Below are 18,695 nucleotides of genomic sequence, written 5' to 3'. Positions count from 1 at the left end.
TTTTGACTTGACACAACATGTTGATTTTCCAACCCATTCTGGTGGTCATATATTGGACCTGATCTGCACTTCTGGACTATCTGTTGCCAACATTTACAGCACTGATTTGGGACTCTCTGACCCTAAAGCAGTATTTTTCACTGTCTCATTACCTATCCCACCTCTTACCTGTAAATGGCAAATTTCTTACAGAAACCTTAAAAATATCTGTCCCTCTATCCTTTCTGGATCCATTTCTGATCTTTTACTGTCTGCACCTATTCCGTCAACACTAGATAGTTTTGTTCACCACTATAACTCAGCCCTTCACTCAGCATTAGACAAAACAGCTCCTTTAAAACATAAGGAGGTTTCCTTTAAACGCTCAGCTCCTTGGTATAATTCAGAATTGTGATATATGAAAGCAGCTGGCCGACGCCTTGAGAGAATGTCACGTAAGACTGGCCTCACCGTGCACATCCAGGCTTTCTCTGACCACCAAAGAGCTTACAGAGAAGCACTAACTTCTGCCAAGAACACCCATTATGGCAGAATAATAGAAAGTGGCCATGATAACCCAAGGGTTTTGTTCTCTGTAGTTAATAAACTACTCGAACCCGCATCTGGTCCAACTACCTCTTCTACTGAAGTCTGTGAGGAATTCCTCCACTTTTTCCGTAACAAAATTAAAGATCTAAATAATTCAACTAACATAAATACATCATCTGTTTATATCTCTCCCTGTTTTCCCACTCTATCCAGCTCCTTCTCTAAGTTCTCACCAGTCCCTTCTGCGTTTGTTAATGACCTGCTTTGTAAGATGAGGCCGACTACTTGTGTACTGGACCCCATCCCCACCACACTACTTAAATCCTGCCTTCATGCCATAATCCCGACTGTTACAACAATAATAAACTCATCCATTGACACTGGCTCTGTGCCGCTCACTTTTAAAATTGCTTCTGTAACCCCAACGTTAAAAAAGTCTGGCCTTGATGCTGACAATCTTAATAATTTCCGGTCTATTTCTAACTTACCTTTCCTGTCAAAAGTTCCTGAGCGTGTTGTAGCTTCCCAACTCACCAATTACCTAACCTCTAATAATTTGATGGAACCCTTTCAGTCTGGTTTCAGGGCGCGGCACAGCTGTGAAACTGCTCTGCTACGGGTAACCAATGATTTGCTTATGGCAGCAGACTCTGGACAAACTAGCATATTAATTCTGTTAGATCTCAGTGCAGCATTTGACACTCCGGTCAGACATGACATCCTACTGTCCAGAATGGAGAACACGCTGGGTATCTCTGGCACTGCCCTCCAGTGGTTCAAGTCCTATCTGACTGATAGACAAGAGTTTGTTAGTCTTGGCAACAGCAGATCCAACTCAGCGCCAGTCACACAAGGAGTCCCTCAGGGCTCTGTCCTCGGCCCTCTGCTTTTCTGTATTTATATGCTTCCCCTTGGCCATATTATCCGTAGTTATGGATTGGGTTATCATTTTTATGCAGATGATACCCAGCTCTACTTCAATGTTAAAAGTGGAACTTCATCAGAGCTTTCTCAGCTCACAACCTGCCTTAGTGAAATTAAAACCTGGATGGAGCAGAACTCTTTAAAATTAAATTGCAATAAAACTGAACTCCTGCAAATTGGGACTAAAATGCAACTTAATAAAATGAGCTCCTTTCCAGTTCACACTTGGCGGTGATCTCGTCAGACCTGCCTCTACTGTAAAGAATCTTGGTGTCATTTTTGATTCCTCCCTCACTTATTCCGCCAACATAAATCACATTAAGAAACTTTCTTACTTTCACCTCCCTAACATATCCCGTGTTCGCTCCTTCCTCTCCTTCTCTAATGCTGAGAAACTTGTCCATGCTTTTATCACATCCCGCATCGATTATTGTAATTCCCTACTGGCAGGTGCCCCTTCTAATCTTATATCACAGCTCCAGCTTATTCAAAACTCAGCTGCAAGAGTCCTTACTCGAACCAGCAGCAGCGAGCACATCACACCCATCCTGCTCCGTCTTCACTGGCTCCCTGTGTCCTACAGAATCGAATATAAAATCCTACTAATAACCTACAAAGCCTTAAATAACCTCGCGCCAAACTACATCAGTGACCTTCTCCATCACTATGTGCCTGCCCGCCCACTAAGGTCCTCTGATTCTGGCAATCTTGTTGTCCCCCACACTAATCTACACACCATAGGTGACAGGGCCTTCAGCTGTATAGCGCCCAGACTCTGGAATGACCTACCGAAATTAATCAGGTCAGCTGACTCCATGAATTCTTTTAAAAAACAACTCAAAACTCATCTGTTCAGGAAGGCTTTTAGCTCTACTTGACTTTATTACCTTTCTCTCAGTTTACTTCTCTGTCAAGATGCTCATGTAACCTGTGTGTGTGTGTGCTAGACCATCAGTTATGTTGTCTGTTTTTTTTTCAGAATTTACTGTCTTAATCTTCTTTGTTTATTTATCTGGTTTGTACAATGCTATATACTGTATATTCTGTCGTTCTTTATTTATTCTGTAAGTGCCTTGAGCATGGGAAAGGCGCTATATAAATAAAATGTATTATTATTATTATTATATTTTGTTATACCTACTTAACTTTTATCAACATTTATCTAACTATATATTTATTTTTCTAGTATCAGAATGTAGTTTAAGTTACTTTGTTTTGGTTTCAATAGATGTATTTTTCATATTTTCGATTCTTGTTTTCTTTTTTTCACATCTTCACGCCCCCCTTTTTGTTACTTCGCGCCCCCCTAGGGGGGCCCGCCCCACAGTTTGAGAACCACTGTCCTGGGGGATATCGATAGAGGCTCCCATTGATGCCAAAGATAAAGAGCTGTTGATACCTCCTATGAGTTCTAAATAGTTGTGCTTTTCAGTTCCTGTTGAAGTTGTGTCTTTTATTCATTCTGGTGGAATTTTTCCATTTTGAAACAAGCAAAAACCCGAAAGGTTTGGGGGCCCCCCCTGACGAATGGGCTGGTTTAGATAACATACACCTAGGCTTGAAACAATCATTTAAAATAATGAAAGAGGTTTTATTCCTTCTGTCCAAAGAAATGTCACTGCGGACAGTTGTTCAAGAACGGTGCAATCCCGTAGCAGAGCGTCCATGTTCATTTGACCTTGGCCTCAGTTAGATGAACGTCAGCGTGCTGGGCTGTGTGTGTCCAAACTACCCACAAGCCATTGCAAATGTGTTGTATTGGGTCAGCTTCTGTCTGTTGCAGTTGATGCATAACTCCATTTGCCTTGACTTTTTGATTCACCCTTGTATTTACAAACAGTCCAGTCCCAGTGAGGAGTAGGAATTCACGTCTGAGAATGAATGACGTCACAATTTTATATCACCCTTTGCCATAAACGGACATTGATGAAAACAATACTAATCAAGGTAGAAGAAGAAGAAGAAGAAGAAGAAGAAGAAGAAGAAGAAGAAGAAGAAGAAGAAGAAGAAGGAGAAGAAGGAAAACATAATAAGGTAGGAAAAGCTTCATGTAATTTTTATCACTTTGCAACAACATCATCATGAATATTATTGTAATGAACACCAAGATGGACAGACGGAGACACACACACCAGGTGAGAGCAAAGCCGGATGATGGGCATGTTTATTTAACAATGAATGATCCACAGATTGCTCCTGAACTCTTAAAAATAATGGTTCTTCAATGGCACTTCACTAAGTTGTGTGGTTCTTTGTAGAACCTGTGTTTGATAAAGAACCATTTCATTGTGTGAAGGGTTCTTTGCCCATGAAGTTGTTTCTTCAAACTTTGTAAATGTTCCAAATATGAGGGTAGAAACGAAATCTTTAATGTACAGCAGTCTACCTAGCAGGGTACTATTGGATCAAGACCACCATGAATTCAGCTTGTGTATATGTAGCATAAACCTCAGTATTTCACAAATCTATCATCATGTCTTCATGGCTATTTATAAAGCCTGTTACGGAGTTAGATAAATCAAGGTTCCTTCTGCACCCTTCATGTGGAAGGTTCTTTTGGAAACCAACAATGGTTCTCCGATAGCACTTTAATTTTTAAGAGTGTACCGTGCACCCTTTGTTTGTCAGGATAGGCTCCAGTCCATCCCTCAGCTCAGGGAGGTGTATAAATCTGCATTTAAAGTTTGGTGTAAAATTCAAGAAATGCTTGGTTTTGACACACACACATCAATAGCTGCATTTTACACTTAATTACACTTTTATTTCGTCTGACAGCACATGGGTCCTCTGTATAGGGGGAGCGGTCACGTAGCTTACAACATTTTTCACGAATACTATTCCATCTCAGTCAGACCGGTGTCTTTTTACGAGTTCATTGTTGTCCAGTGTTTAAAAAACATTCAGCCTTTCCAGAAATGTGGGTATTGATCAGGAACGGATTGGGTCTCAAAACCGGCCAAGGCATCATACAACGAGTGAGGTGATGAGGTCAACCCACTCGGCCCATTATTCATTGTAATTTTCTTAAAATTGTGATGAGTACGCAGCTTGCTACTTGCTATGAGCCTATGATATGAACTCTATCTAAACTATTGCCAAACTTAATCTGTACACTGTTGTTTAGATGCAACTTAAAATTTGCTTAGAAATAAAATTAAATGAAAAATAAAAATGAAGTAACATGGCTTACACGTTATTAGAGTACATGTCAAATGTGAATGTCATGTCCAAGTGCCAGTACCCTAGTAGGCTAGTAGCTGTTCATTTACATTATAACCGAGGTTATAATGAAAACCTCACATGATTGAAATGTTCTATTAACTTAACAATAAACTATAAGTGTTCTGTCCTAATATGAAAAATTCATATCCTGTGCTTTATAACTTTATTTCATCATCTCTTATATAATATTTCTCTTCTGGTTCCTCCTGCTTCCACTTCAAAACCGGCCCCGCCCACACGCAGACGACACGGCATTTCTCGATTCCTATTCGTCCTCCTCCAAACCCTTTCCTACATTCTTCCAGTGCGATTCCTGCAACAAACATTTCAAACGCGAACCTCACTTGCTCAACTCAGGAAAAGGCATTCTTCTCAACAACTATATGAGTGCCAGAAATGCAATAAGATGTTCACTACACAGGATTGTCTGACTAAACACAACAAAACTCTTTCACAAGTCTTACAATGCAACATCTGCAAAGCAACGTTTCCAAACCAACGCAGTCTCAGCAGACATACACACAATCCTCTTCCCATTACCACAGGTACTTCTTCACCTCATTCCTGTCTTCCCGTCCTGGAGTACAACATTGGGACTCCAGACCAGCAGTGCAAACACTGTCATGCACTATACTGGCCTGCTGAGCGTAATACATCCAAAAAGTACTCGAGGTGCTGCCACGACGGTAAAGTAGCTTTACCACCTTTGCGGGAGCCACCTGTGTATTTCCAACAGCTTCCTACACAGCAAACATCGGAAGCTAAAAATTATCGTGAACACATTTGAGAATACAACTCTTCTCTAGCGTTTGCTTCCATGGGTGCATAGATAACTGAACCTCCTGGCCACGGACCATACTGTTTTAAAATACACGGGCAAATTTATCACCAGATCTATCCACTATACACTAACACTTCTACCTCTCCTGGATATGGACAGTTGTATGTTTTTGACACAGCACAAGCTACTAAAGTACGCTTACAAAATAAAGCAAACTCTGCATGCTGCGAAAATTTACCTCTCCAGCTAGATTCCATGCTCAGGACCATCAACCCCTTCGCTAAATCATACAAACACATGCATGAAATCGCTCAGTCCAATCCACCAGCATCTGTACGAATCGTTTTCAAGGAAAACCCTGGGCAGGATTTACGACGATACAATGCCCTGACATGTCACACCGATGTTGCAGTGATTTTCGTCGGAGAAGATGGCGAAACGCCTGCCGAAAGGGACATTTGCATCTATCCCAGAGGCAACTCCTGTAAACAGATTTCCACGCTCAATATGAATTGCGATCCTATGGTTTACCCACTTTGATTCCCTTACGGAGACATTGGCTGGCACAAAGATTTACAACATGTTCGCGATAAAAGAACCGCCAAGCGAATAAGGCTTACTCAATGCCAGTTTTACACGTACAGAGTAGCAATGAGGAATACATTTAGTATTTTGCACTCCAGCGGCAAACTATTCCAACAGTACGTTGTAGATGTGTATGTTAAACAACTATCTCACATTACATCAACCCAGATTACATCAACAAGATCTGGTGCACTGCAAGCAAACGCTGAAAATAAGAACGTACGTGTAGGCAAAATGATCACATTACCGTCCACATTTCCAGGAAGTCCAAGATACATGCAACAAAACTATCAGGATGCCATGGCCATAGTACGTAAATTCGAAAAGCCTGATTTCACAACTGCGTCTTTCAAGAAGTATTTATTTCTTCTTGATTTCTGAATTCCTTTCTCACCGTTTTCCGTTACTATTCTTACACTACCGTATGCTACAGCGGGCTTCGGCTAGTACTAATAATTGCAGCTGAAAATCACTAATTATCGCTCACACCGATGACCAGAGAACAATAAAATGCATAATACATAATCTAAACTAATTATTAGTACCGAAGAATTTAAATACTTGACATGAGATAAAATAAATTGCAATAATGGATATGCTAATCGAATTGTAGCGGTATCGAAACAGAAATCGGCAAAAGGCAGTTTTGACCAAATTTTTCGCTGCAACGTTGTGTACTGACAACTAAAACAACTCGATGACGTAATATGATATATTATATACGACTTTATAGATAGATAGATAGATAGATAGATAGATAGATAGATAGATAGATAGATAGATAGATAGATAGATAGATAGATAGATAGATACTTTATTAATCCCGATGGGAAATTCACATTCTTCAGCAGCAGCATACTGATACAATAAATAATATTAAAGAATGATAATAATACAGGTGAAAAAAACAGACAATAACTATGTATAATGTTAAATATTAACGTTTACCCCCCCTGGTGGAATTAAAGAGTCGCATAGTTTGGGGGAGGAACGATCTCCTCAATCTGTCTGTGGAGCAGGACAGTGACAGCAGTCTGTCGCTGAAGCTGCTCTTCTGTCTGGAGATGACATTATTTAATGGATGCAGTGGATTCTCCATAATTGATAGGAGCCTGCTGAGCGCCCTTCGCTCTGCCACAGATGTTAAACTGTCCAGCTCCATGCCAACAATAGAGCTTGCCTTCCTCACCAGTTTGTCCAGGCGTGAGGCGTCTTTCCTCTTAATGCTGCCTCCCCAGCACACCACTGCGTAGAAGAGGGCGCTCGCCACAACTGTTTGATAGAACATCTGCATCATTTTATTGCAGATGTTGAAGGAAGCCAGCCTTCTAAGGAAGTATAACCGGCTTTGTCCTTTCTTGCACAGATCATCAGTATTGGCAGTCCAGTCTAATTTATCATCCAGCTGCACTCCCAGATATTTATAGGTCTGCACCATCTGCACACAGTCACCTTTGATGATCACTGGGTCTATGAGGGGTCTGGGCCTCCTAAAATCCACCACCAGCTCCTTGGTTTTGCTGGTGTTCAGGTGTAGGTGGTTTGAGTCGGACCATTTAACAAAGTCATTGATTAGGTCCCTATACTCCTCCTCCAGCCCATTCCTGATACAGCCCACGATAGCAGTGTCATCAGCGAACTTCTGCACATGGCAGGACTCCGAGTTGTATATAGGCTGAACAGGACCGGAGAAAGTACAGTCCCTTGTGGCGCTCCTGTGTTGCTGACCACAATGTCAGACGTGCAGTTCCCAAGACGCACATACTGAGGTCTGTCTTTAAGATAGTCCACGATCCATGCCACTAGGTATGAATCTAATCCCATCTCTGTCAGCTTGTCCCTAAGGAGCAGAGGTTGGATTGTGTTGAAGGCGCTAGAGAAGTCTAGAAACATAATTCTTACAGCACCACTGCCTCTGTCCAAGTGAGAGAGGGATCGGTGTAGCATATAGATGATGGCATCTTCCGCTCCCACCTTCTCCTGATATGCAAACTGCAGAGGGTCAAGGGCATGTTGAACCTGTGGCCTAAGGTGGTGAAGCAGCAGCCTCTCCATGGTCTTCATCACATGTGATGTCAGAGCAACAGGCCGAAAGTCATTCAGCTCACTAGGATGTGATACCTTTGGGACTGGGGTGATACAAGATGTTTTCCAAAGCCTCGGGACTCTCCCCTGTTCCAGGCTCAGGTTGAAGATGTGCTGTAGAGGACCCCCGAGCTCCGATGCACAGACCTTCAGCAGTCGTGGCGATACTCCATCTGGACCCGCTGCTTTGCTGGCACGAAGTCTCCTCAGCTCTCTGCTCACTTGCGCTGTTGTAATTATGGGTGGGGATGTTTTTCCTATGCTGGTATCAGCAGAAGGATGTGTGGAGGGTGCAGTACTCCGAGGTGAGAGTGAGAGTGGGTTAGGGTGGTCAAACCTGTTAAAAAAGTTGTTCATTTGGTTTGCTCTCTTCACGTCTCTCTCAATGGTGGTACCCCGCTTCGAGCTGCAGCCAGTGATGATCTTCATCCCATCCCACACTTCCTTCATGCTGTTATTCTGCAACTTCTGCTCCAGCTTTCTCCTGTACTGCTCCTTCGCCGCCCTGAGTTGGACTCGGAGTTCCTTCTGCACGCGCTTGAGCTCATGCTGATCACCGTCTTTAAAAGCCCTTTTCTTCTGATTCAAAAGGCCCTTGATGTCACTTGTAATCCATGGCTTGTTGTTAGCATAGCAGCGTACTGTTTTTACTGGAACTACAATGTCCATACAGAAGTTGATGTAGTCAGTAGTGCAGTCAACAACTTCCTCAATGTTCTCACTATGAGATCCCTGCAGGATATCCCAGTCTGTAGTTCCAAAAAGTTCTCTCAGAGTATTCTCAGCCTCCGGGGTCCACTTCCTGAATGATCGTGTGGTTACAGGTAGGACTCTCACTTTTGGTTTGTAGTGACGCTGAAGCTGAACCAGGTTATGATCTCCTTTCCCAAGCGCAGGCAGCGGGGTGGCGCTGTATGCATCTTTAACGTTTGCATACAGTAAATCAATAGTCTTATTTCCCCGGGTGTTACAGTCCACATACTGGGAGAATGCAGGCAATGTTTTGTCCAGCGTCACATGGTTAAAGTCTCCAGCGATTAGCACAAGCGCCTCAGGGTGCTGCGTTTGTAACTTAGCAACAGCGGAATGGATGATGTCACTCGCTGACTCCTCGTCTGCCCGAGGAGGAATGTATACAATAACAACAATGACATGTCCAAACTCTCTGGGCAAATAGTAGGGACGTAAACTTACGGCCAACAGTTCGATATCCCTGCAGCAAGTGGAGATTTTGACGTTAACATGTCCAGAGTGACACCACCGTGTATTAACATAGAGAGCGAGTCCTTCTCCTTTGTGCTTACCACAGGTACTTGCATCACTGTCCGCTCTAACTGTGCTAAACCCGGGTAGCTCCACGTTGGCATCTGGGATGGTGTTATTTAGCCAGGTTTCGCAGAAACACAACAAATTGCATTCTCTGTAGGTCCTGACATTTTTCACCAGCGCAGCCAGTTCGTCGATCTTATTTGAGATTGAGTTTACATTCCCCAGAATCACAGAAGGCACCGAAGGCTTGAAACGCCACTTTCTCGCAAGCCGCTTCTTTTTTAGCTTAGTGCCGGCTCTGCTGCCACGATACCGCCTTCTTACCTCGTCGGGTAAATATGGAACCACACCGGCACTGGCATTTGTTCTCAGCGCCCGAAGTTGAGTACTTGAATAGGCGAGTCTCGGCGTGTAAAAATCCATGCCCACGTTGTAAAAGTAAGTGTGTCCAGGGAAGGAATCCACATAAAATAAAGTGGTAGGAGTGATCAATAAATAAAAATAGAAAAATAAAAGTAGAAAAGTACACATACATATACAGTCATACACGGAGCTGCTGAAAAGGCTGCCACTCACGGCGGCGCCGGATGCAAGAAAAAAAATAAAAATAAAAATAAAAAATAAATAAATATATAAATCGCAGTACTGGAAAGATAATGTTTAGTAGTTTAGAAAATTAATTTTAATGTCAAACAGTAACCAGTACATAAAATTTATTTTATGAAACGGCCGTCCCATGACCAGACCTGAGTCCGCGGCCCACCGGGCTTTGCCCAAATGCCCAGTCCGCCCCTGGTGCTGATCTCTGCCTGAGCGCCATCTTCTGACATCTCACAAGCTCTGTTAAATCCTGGTGAAGTCAGAAGCAAATTCCTATGTTAGGAAAATTGATAAATTGTTCTTTACTCCTATTCTTAAGAGAGGGACCAAAATTATGTCACTCTGTGATTCTGAAGCCACTTCAGACTGTTTTCTACTCTGAGACGCTTGATAAACACGGACACAGGTTTTCTGCCTTAGCTCACCTTGTCCCGATTTTGTGTAAACGCACTGATGGAATATGTGGGCAAAAGAGTGATGGAAATTGTAATACAGGATAAAGAAAAAGAAGATCTGAAGGATAAAGGGTCTGACTGGTTAGCAGGTGCAGGACAGAGTTGTATGAAGAAGGATGATCAAGCACAGCAGTGGGAAAAGATGAAAAAGAAGGGAACTCAGTTATTTAATTATAGGACAGAAATCCACTTACAAACTGTGCATGAGTGGTTAACTGTGCACACTGCTGATCATCTTATAAGGTGGGGGCTCCTACGTTTATGACGTCATTACTGAAGGGGCAGTGGAGGTCAATTTTTCGCCAAAATAGTCTGACGTCACTTAGGATCGTTCTCCCAACATGAACCCGCTACCTGCGACCCAGAAATAGAAAATCGACGTTGGAAGCGATGGATTTTTACTTTATGACAAGTCTTGCATTCCAAAGTCTCGAGCGCGCACGTGCTATTATTAATTGTCCCGATTGAGTAATGTAATCTAACAGACATAATCCGCTCGTTATTATTTAACTTCTCGAGAAGTGTCCTGATGGCACATCGACAGACCTCGGATCTCTCGTCTCGCAGTCTGCAGCGCCTGCTCGTAAGGTACGACGTGGTAGTCTTCTATAAAAGGCGTCCTCCTGTCTGTAGGTGTCACAGATGTGCCTTTCAGTAGCTCGGCGCGTGAGGTCTTTACAGAAGAATTTGGAACGAGCGCACGGGACTGACCACCTCCGCTGCCTGCTCTACTGCACCAAGCGAGTAAGCCTGAAGTTTTCGTCATTTTCGCTTTCAACGCCACTTCAGTTTCCTGATCACATTTTTCTAATGTGAGTACACATTTTGAAAACTGCAGCCTGAATACGAGATGAACGTCGGTTAACATTGCAGCCGCTTTGCTCCAAGAGGCGCGATGTTCGACTCCTTGTGTCCCGCGCTGTTCAGTGCGGACTTCAACTTTAGCGCAGGCGGCATAGACTGATGTGAAATGACCAAAATATTCGGGGACTTGAATGGCGTCCCGTCCAGTACCCCGTAAATTATTGCTATGCGTGTTTTCGTCCTGAGTCGTCTAACCTCTGTGACGCTCCGATCCTGTTTGCCTTGAGAAAGGCGCCGATTTAAAGCGCATTGTAAGAATTTGGAGCTCTTCTACGCGCTGAAAGGCGTGCGGGACGGGATAGACAGTTGTAAACCGGCGCTGTGTTTTATGCGCGGATCGCAGAGGACTGGCTTTCCTTTCAGGCGACATACGTTTCTTTCTTGCGCCCGAAGATCTCTTGTGTTGCTTATTTCCTGATCAAATGAAGGACTTTTGTGCTTGTCTTGAAGGATTATTACCTTTCGTTCTGGCAAGTTTACACACCTTTCGTTCGTATGTGTTCTTTATTGCTTGGCTTTGTATTATATTTTAAAGTGATATTGTTTATGTAAAGGCGCTATAGAAGGTAACTTCTATATGACCTCCAGGTCCGTCTTAATTCTGTGTAATGTAACGCGATTTTTTTTTTTTTAATTATTGCGGCTAACTTCTTTAACCCCCCATGTGGTCTTATTTTTCTCATCCTACCCGTTTTGATCGCAATTTAACTAGCACATTTCAACATAGCCTACATATTGGCAGGTGAGTAACATTTAAGTTTTAGACTCTTCGCTGTGAAACTCAGCGCAGCTAAAACTCAGAACCGGATAGTCTATTAAGTGACACAGGCGGCAGTTTATGGAAGTGAAAAGGCACGCGCTGTGGACCCCAATGGTAGTGATGGGTCGATTTGGTAGTGACGTGTCGAGCTTTCGAAGAGTCGCTGAGCTGCTCGTTTCAAATGCGCCTGTCACGTGATCTCGGTGCGCGCTAGCGCCATGACGTCACTGAATCCAGTAAGCTGCTGCCGATTTGGTTCTGCAGTCTTTTGCGGGTCTTCCGCTGCTCAAAACGGTGAGGTGGGACGCATGGAGTAATATCTAAGTAAAAATAAATACCCTAAAAAAGTTATATTTTACTTATTTATAAGTTAACACATACTTTTGAGAGACATGTCCACAAAGAATCTCCGTCATATTTGGCGTAAGGAAGCACGCGTATTTTAACAGTTCATCTTCTGTTCCAACCCATGTCGATCATGTCAGAAAGGCAAAGTGGCGCTCTACGTTACAGTGTACAGTGGCCGATATGTTTTATCGATTTCCAAAAGTAATACGTAGGATACAAAAGCGTGTGCTGCATAACGAATTACAATTGTCTTTCAAACAGAACCCGTGCCACCGTGTCTTCTGCAATTTGCGGGACCCTCGAGACTAATGCGTTAATGCGACAAAAAAGTTGTAAAGAAACTTTGCGGATTCTTTCAGAGATGGACATAAAGATCACTCAAGTACTGACAAGGAGCAGATTGATAAGCACATCAGGATCCAAACTTACAAAAACGCACCTGACTTTGTCAGCAACATCCGTCACTTTTGAATACATCTGGTCAAAGGCTGGCGAGTGATCAGTAAATACAAAGTACGAAAAAATACGAAGTGCAGCACAGCGGAATAAATCATTGATGTAAATAGAATTAATAAAAGGCTGAGCTTTTGTTGTTTTTGTATTCTTAAACCATCATCCAGTTCCGCAAACCTTGACTGTCACTGACACATTTAACGTTTCCCTGCTCCTTACCTAAAAGCAGGCGCCTGCTGCCACTCGTCACCAATCAACACTGAGTTTCATTCAAGGATTCGCCCTTCTTTCTGACATATACATAAAATAAGATATACATGTTCAATAATAATAAGACAAATTATTATTTAAATAAATAGTAAAGTGGGAAAAAGCACAAGATGGGAATATTTATGAGAATAGCCTGGACGTCAGCGCGAGGAGGCGTCTCGTCTCCCATTACCTGAGCTCGCCTGCCTCCTCACCGTCTGTCAGCCACACTGACACGCATTACACTGGGACTAAATGCAATGGAGAATACTGACAATGTACACCTTCAGAAGTGGAATAAAACCACTGTATATTGAAATGTTAAATTGCCAATCGTAAAAACATAAAGCATAACAGCCCAGCCCATTGTTAGTTTTTTGTTCATTCTCACCAGATGTTACATGGGCAATGCATGTGGGTTATTTATATGTTTAAAATCACCTTCAATTAAAGCAGTGTCAAAATATATAAGCTCATGAGCTGTCATTTAGAACAGAATGCGATGTTAACGGCACGCACTCTCTGTAATGAAACGGTAACACACACACACACAAAACAAACCACACAGAATTCACAGCCTACTTGATCTTTGATCTTATGTTCAATTGCCAATTTTATAGAAATGAAGTCATTTTAAGAAGGCGACAAGTCTGCTACAGTCAGTTCAGTAAACGCTCCCTTTAAAATGTGTGCAGAATATGGGCCGATCTCAATGAAGCGGGACACAGTGACGACACATACGTGACAACGAGGAATTATAATAAATAATAACGGGAAAAATGAAAAAAAAATCGACTTCCTTAAACGGAAACTGTCAATTCATAATATAATTTAACAGGCACTTGTGTGCATTTTTATATCGAGTTAAGAACTAAGTGAGCCCTCTGTTATACTAAACAGTAACTCAAACAATACTTAGTAATAAATAGTCCAACAACTCAATCAATTCAAGTACAGTACATGAGACAATGAAAGTCCACACTGTCATGCTGGATGTTCGGAAGGCGCTGATTGGTTGAAACTGTTTATAGCGATTTGCCCTAAAAGGAAGCGATCAGAAATGAAAACACATATAAGAATGCTAGATAGTAGTTTAGGTTATGTTTTTGTAGCAATATAAATTCAGTGAGACACCAGTGTCTCCAAAAACTGAAATATGAAGTTTAATACATTTTACAGTTTTATATATATATATATATATATATATATATATATATATATATATATATATATATATATATATATATATATATAGATAGATAGAGAGAGAGAGAGAGAGAGTCTCTCTCTCTCTCTCTCTCTATATATATAATATATATAGATATATATATATATATATATAGATATATATACATATATATATATAAAACGTAAAATGTATTAAACTTCATATTTCAGTTTTTGGAGACACTGGTGTCTCACTGAATTTATATTGCTACAAAAACATAAACCTAACTACTATCTAGCATTCTTATGTGTTTCATTTCTGATCGCTTCCTTTTAGGGCAAATCGCTATAACAGTTTCAACCAATCAGCGCCTTCCGAACATCCAGCATGACAGTGTGGACTTTCATTGTCTCATGTACTGTACTTGAATGATTGAGTTGTTGGACTATTTATTACTAAGTATTGTTGAGTTACTGTTTAGTATAACAGAGGGCTCACTTAGTTCTTAACTCGATATAAAAATGCACACAAGTGCCTGTTAAATTATATTATGAATTGACAGTTTCCGTTTAAGGAAGTCGATTTTTTTTTCATTTTTCCCGTTATTATTATTATAATTCCTCGTTGTCACGTATGTGTCGTCACTGTGTCCCCTTCATTGAGATCGGCCATATTCTGCACACATTTTAAAGGGAGCGTTTACTGAACTGACTGTAGCAGACTTGTCGCCTTCTTAAAAGACTTCATTCTATAAAATTGGCAATTGAACATAAGATCAAAGATCAAGTAGGCTGTGAATTCTGTGTGGTTTGTTTTGTGTGTGTGTGTGTTACCGTTTCATTACAGAGAGTGCGTGCCGTTAACATCGCATTCTGTTCTAAATGACAGCTCATGAGCTTATATATTTTGACACTGCTTAATTGAAGGTGATTTTAAACATATAAATAACCCACATGCATTGCCCATGTAACATCTGGTGAGAATGAACAAAAAACTAACAATGGGCTGGGCTGTTATGCTTTATGTTTTTACGATTGGCAATTTAACATTTCAATATACAGTGGTTTATTCCACTTCTGAAGGTGTACATTGTCAGTATCTCCATTGCATTTAGTCCCAGTGTAATGCGTGTCAGTGGGCTGACAGACGGTGAGGAGGCAGGCGAGCTCAGGTAATGGGAGACGAGACGCCTCCTCGCGCTGACGTCCAGGCTATTCTCATAAATATTCCCATCTTGTGCTTTTCCCACTTTACTATTTATTTAATAATATATTTGTCTTATTATTATTGAACATGTATATCTTATTTATGTATATGTCAGAAAGAAGGGCGAATCCTTGAATGAAACTCAGTGTTGATTGGTGACGAGTGGCAGCAGGCGCCTGCTTTTAGGTAAGGAGCAGGGAAACGTTAAATGTGTCAGTGACAGTCAAGGTTTGCGGAACTGGATGATGGTTTAAGAATACAAAAACAACAAAAGCTCAGCCTTTTATTAATTCTATTTACATCAATGATTTATTCCGCTGTGCTGCACTTCGTATTTTTTCGTACTTTGTATTTACTGATCACTCGCCAGCCTTTGACCAGATGTATTCAAAAGTGACGGATGTTGCTGACAAAGTCAGGTGCGTTTTGTAAGTTTGGATCCTGATGTGCTTATCAATCTGCTCCTTGTCAGTACTTGAGTGATCTTTATGTCCATCTCTGAAAGAATCCGCAAAGTTTCTTTACAACTTTTTTGTCGCATTAACGCATTAGTCTCGAGGGTCCCGCAAATTGCAGAAGACACGGTGGCAGGGTTCTGTTTGAAAGACAATTGTAATTCGTTATGCAGCACACGCTTTTGTATCCTACGTACTTTTGGAAATCGATAAAACATATCGGCCACTGTACACTGTAACGTAGAGCGCCACTTTGCCTTTCTGACATGATCGACATGGGTTGGAACAGAAGATGAACTGTTAAATACGCGTGCTTCCTTACGCCAAAATGACGGAGAATTCTTTGTGGACATGTCTCTCAAAAGTAGTGTTTAACTTATAAAAAGTAAATATAACTTTTTTTAGGGTATTTATTTTTACGTAGATATACTCCATGCGTCCCACCTCACCGGTTTGAGCAGCGGAAGACCCGCAAAAGACTGCAGAACCAAATCGGCAGCAGCTTACGGGATTCAGTGACGTCATGGCCTAGCGCGCACCGAGATCACGTGACAGGCGCATTTGAAACGAGCAGCTCAGCGACTCTTCGAAAGCTCGACACGTCACTACCAAATCGACCCATCACTACATTGGGGTCCACAGCGCGTGCCTTTTCACTTCCATAAACTGCCGCCTGTGTCACTTAATACTATCCGGTTCTGAGTTTTAGCTGCGCTGAGTTTCACAGCGAAGAGTCTAAAACTTAAATGTTACTCACCTGCCAATATGTAGGCTATGTTGAAATGTGCTAGTTAATTGCGATCAAAACGGGTAGGATGAGAAAAAAGACCACATGGGGGGTTAAAGAAGTTAGCCGCAATAATTAAAAAAAAAAAATCGCGTTACATTACACAGAATTAAGACGGACCTGGAGTCATAGAGAAGTTACCTTCTAGAGCGCCTTTACATAAACAATATCACTTTAAAATATAATACAAAGCCAAGCAATAAAGAACCATACGACGAAAGGTGTGTAAACTTGCCAGAACGAAAGGTAATAATCCTCAAGACAAGCACAAAAGTCCTTCATTTGATCAGGAAATAAGCAACACAAGAATCGGCGCAAGAAAGAAACGTATGTCGCCTGAAAGGAAAGCCAGTCCTCTGCGATCCGCGCATAAACACAGCGCCGGTTTACAACTGTCTATTCCCTTCCCGCACGCCTTTCAGCGCGTAGAAGAGCAGCCAAATTCTTACAATGCGCTTTAAATCGGCGCCTTTCTCAAGGCAAACAGGATCGGAGCGTCACAGAGGTTAGACGACTCAGGACGAAAACACGCATAGCAATAATTTACGGGGTACTGGACGGGACGCCATTCAAGTCCCGCGAATATTTTGGTCATTTCACATCAGTCTATGCCGCCTGCGCTAAAGTTGAAGTCCGCACTGAACACGCGGGACACAAGGAGTCGAACATCGCGCCCTTGGAGCAAAGCGGCTGCAATGTTAACCGACGTTCATCTCGTATTCAGGCTGCAGTTTTCAAAATGTGTACTCACATTAGAAAAATGTGATCAGGAAACTGAAGTGGCGTTGAAAAGCGAAAATGACGAAAACTTCAGGCTTACTCGCTTGGTGGGCAGTAGAGCGAGCAGCGGAGGTGGTCAGTCCCGTGCGCTCGTTCCAAATTCTTCTGTAAAGACCTCACGCGCCGAGCTACTGAAAGGCACATCTGTGACACCTACAGACAGAGGACGCCTTTTATAGAAGACTACCACGTCGTACCTTACGAGCAGGCGCTGCAGACGCGAGACGAGAGATCCGAGGTCTGTCGATGTGCCATCAGGACACTTCTCGAGAAGTTAAATAATAACGAGCGATTATGTCTGTTAGATTACATTACTCAATCGGGACAATTAATAAGCACGTGCGCGCGCGAGACTTGTGGAATGCAAGACTTGTCAAAAGTAAAATCCATCGCTTCCAACGTCGATTTTCTATTTCTGGGTCGCAGGTAGCGGTTCATGTTGGGAGAAGATCCTAAGTGACGTCAGACTATTTTGGCGAAAAATTGACCTCCACTGCCCCTTCAGTAATGACGTCATAAACGTAGGAGCCCCCACCTTATAAGATGATCAGCAGTGTGCACAGTTAACCACTCATGCAAGTTTTAAGTGGATTTCTGTCCTATAATTAAATAACTGAGTTCCCTTCTTTTTCATCTTTTCCCACTGCTGTGCTTGATCATCCTTCTTCATACAACTCTGTCCTGCACCTGCTAACCAGTCAGACCCTTTATCCTTCATCTTCTTTTCTTATCCTATTACAATTTCCATCACTCTTTTGCCCACATATTCCATCAGTGCGTTTACACAAAATCGGGACAAGGTGAGCTAAGCAGAAAACCTGTGTCCGTGTTTTATCAAGCGTCTCAGAGTAGAAACAGTCTGAGGGCTTCAGAATCACAGAGTGACATAATTTTGGTCCCTCTCTTAAGAATAGGAGTAAAGAACAATTTATCAATTTTCCTAACATAGGAATTTGCTTCTGACTTCACCAGGATTTAACAGAGCTGTGAGATGTCAGAAGATGGCGCTCAGGCAGAGATCAGCACCAGGGGCGGACTGGGCATTTGGGCAAAGCCCGGTGGGCCGCGGACTCAGGTCTGGTCTGGGACGGCCGTTTCATAAAAAAATTTTATGTACTGGTTACGTTTGACATTAAAATTAATTTTCTAAACTACTAAACATTATCTTTCCAGTAC

General features: G+C 42.1%; 1 protein-coding gene across 2 annotated transcripts in view; it reads left to right on the top strand.

The window, feature by feature from the left end:
* The first annotated feature begins 10,753 nt into the window (after window positions 1-10,753).
* The window catches only part of arsh (arylsulfatase H), a 126,365-nt gene continuing 118,423 nt past the window's right edge, over window positions 10,754-18,695 (top strand). Inside the window, exon 1 of one of the 2 annotated variants that reach the window (XM_028800877.2) lies at window positions 10,754-11,193. The gene's annotated coding sequence lies outside the window, so the exon portion shown is untranslated. Of the gene's footprint in view, window positions 11,262-18,695 lie in introns of both variants that reach the window. The other variant, XM_051927221.1, reaches the window with a different exon arrangement.

Source organism: Erpetoichthys calabaricus, chromosome 4 (genome assembly GCF_900747795.2).
Source record: "Erpetoichthys calabaricus chromosome 4, fErpCal1.3, whole genome shotgun sequence".
NCBI classification, from domain to species: domain Eukaryota; kingdom Metazoa; phylum Chordata; class Cladistia; order Polypteriformes; family Polypteridae; genus Erpetoichthys; species Erpetoichthys calabaricus.
Note: the sequence above shows the minus strand (reverse complement) of the source record. Positions and strands in the feature narration are given on the sequence as shown.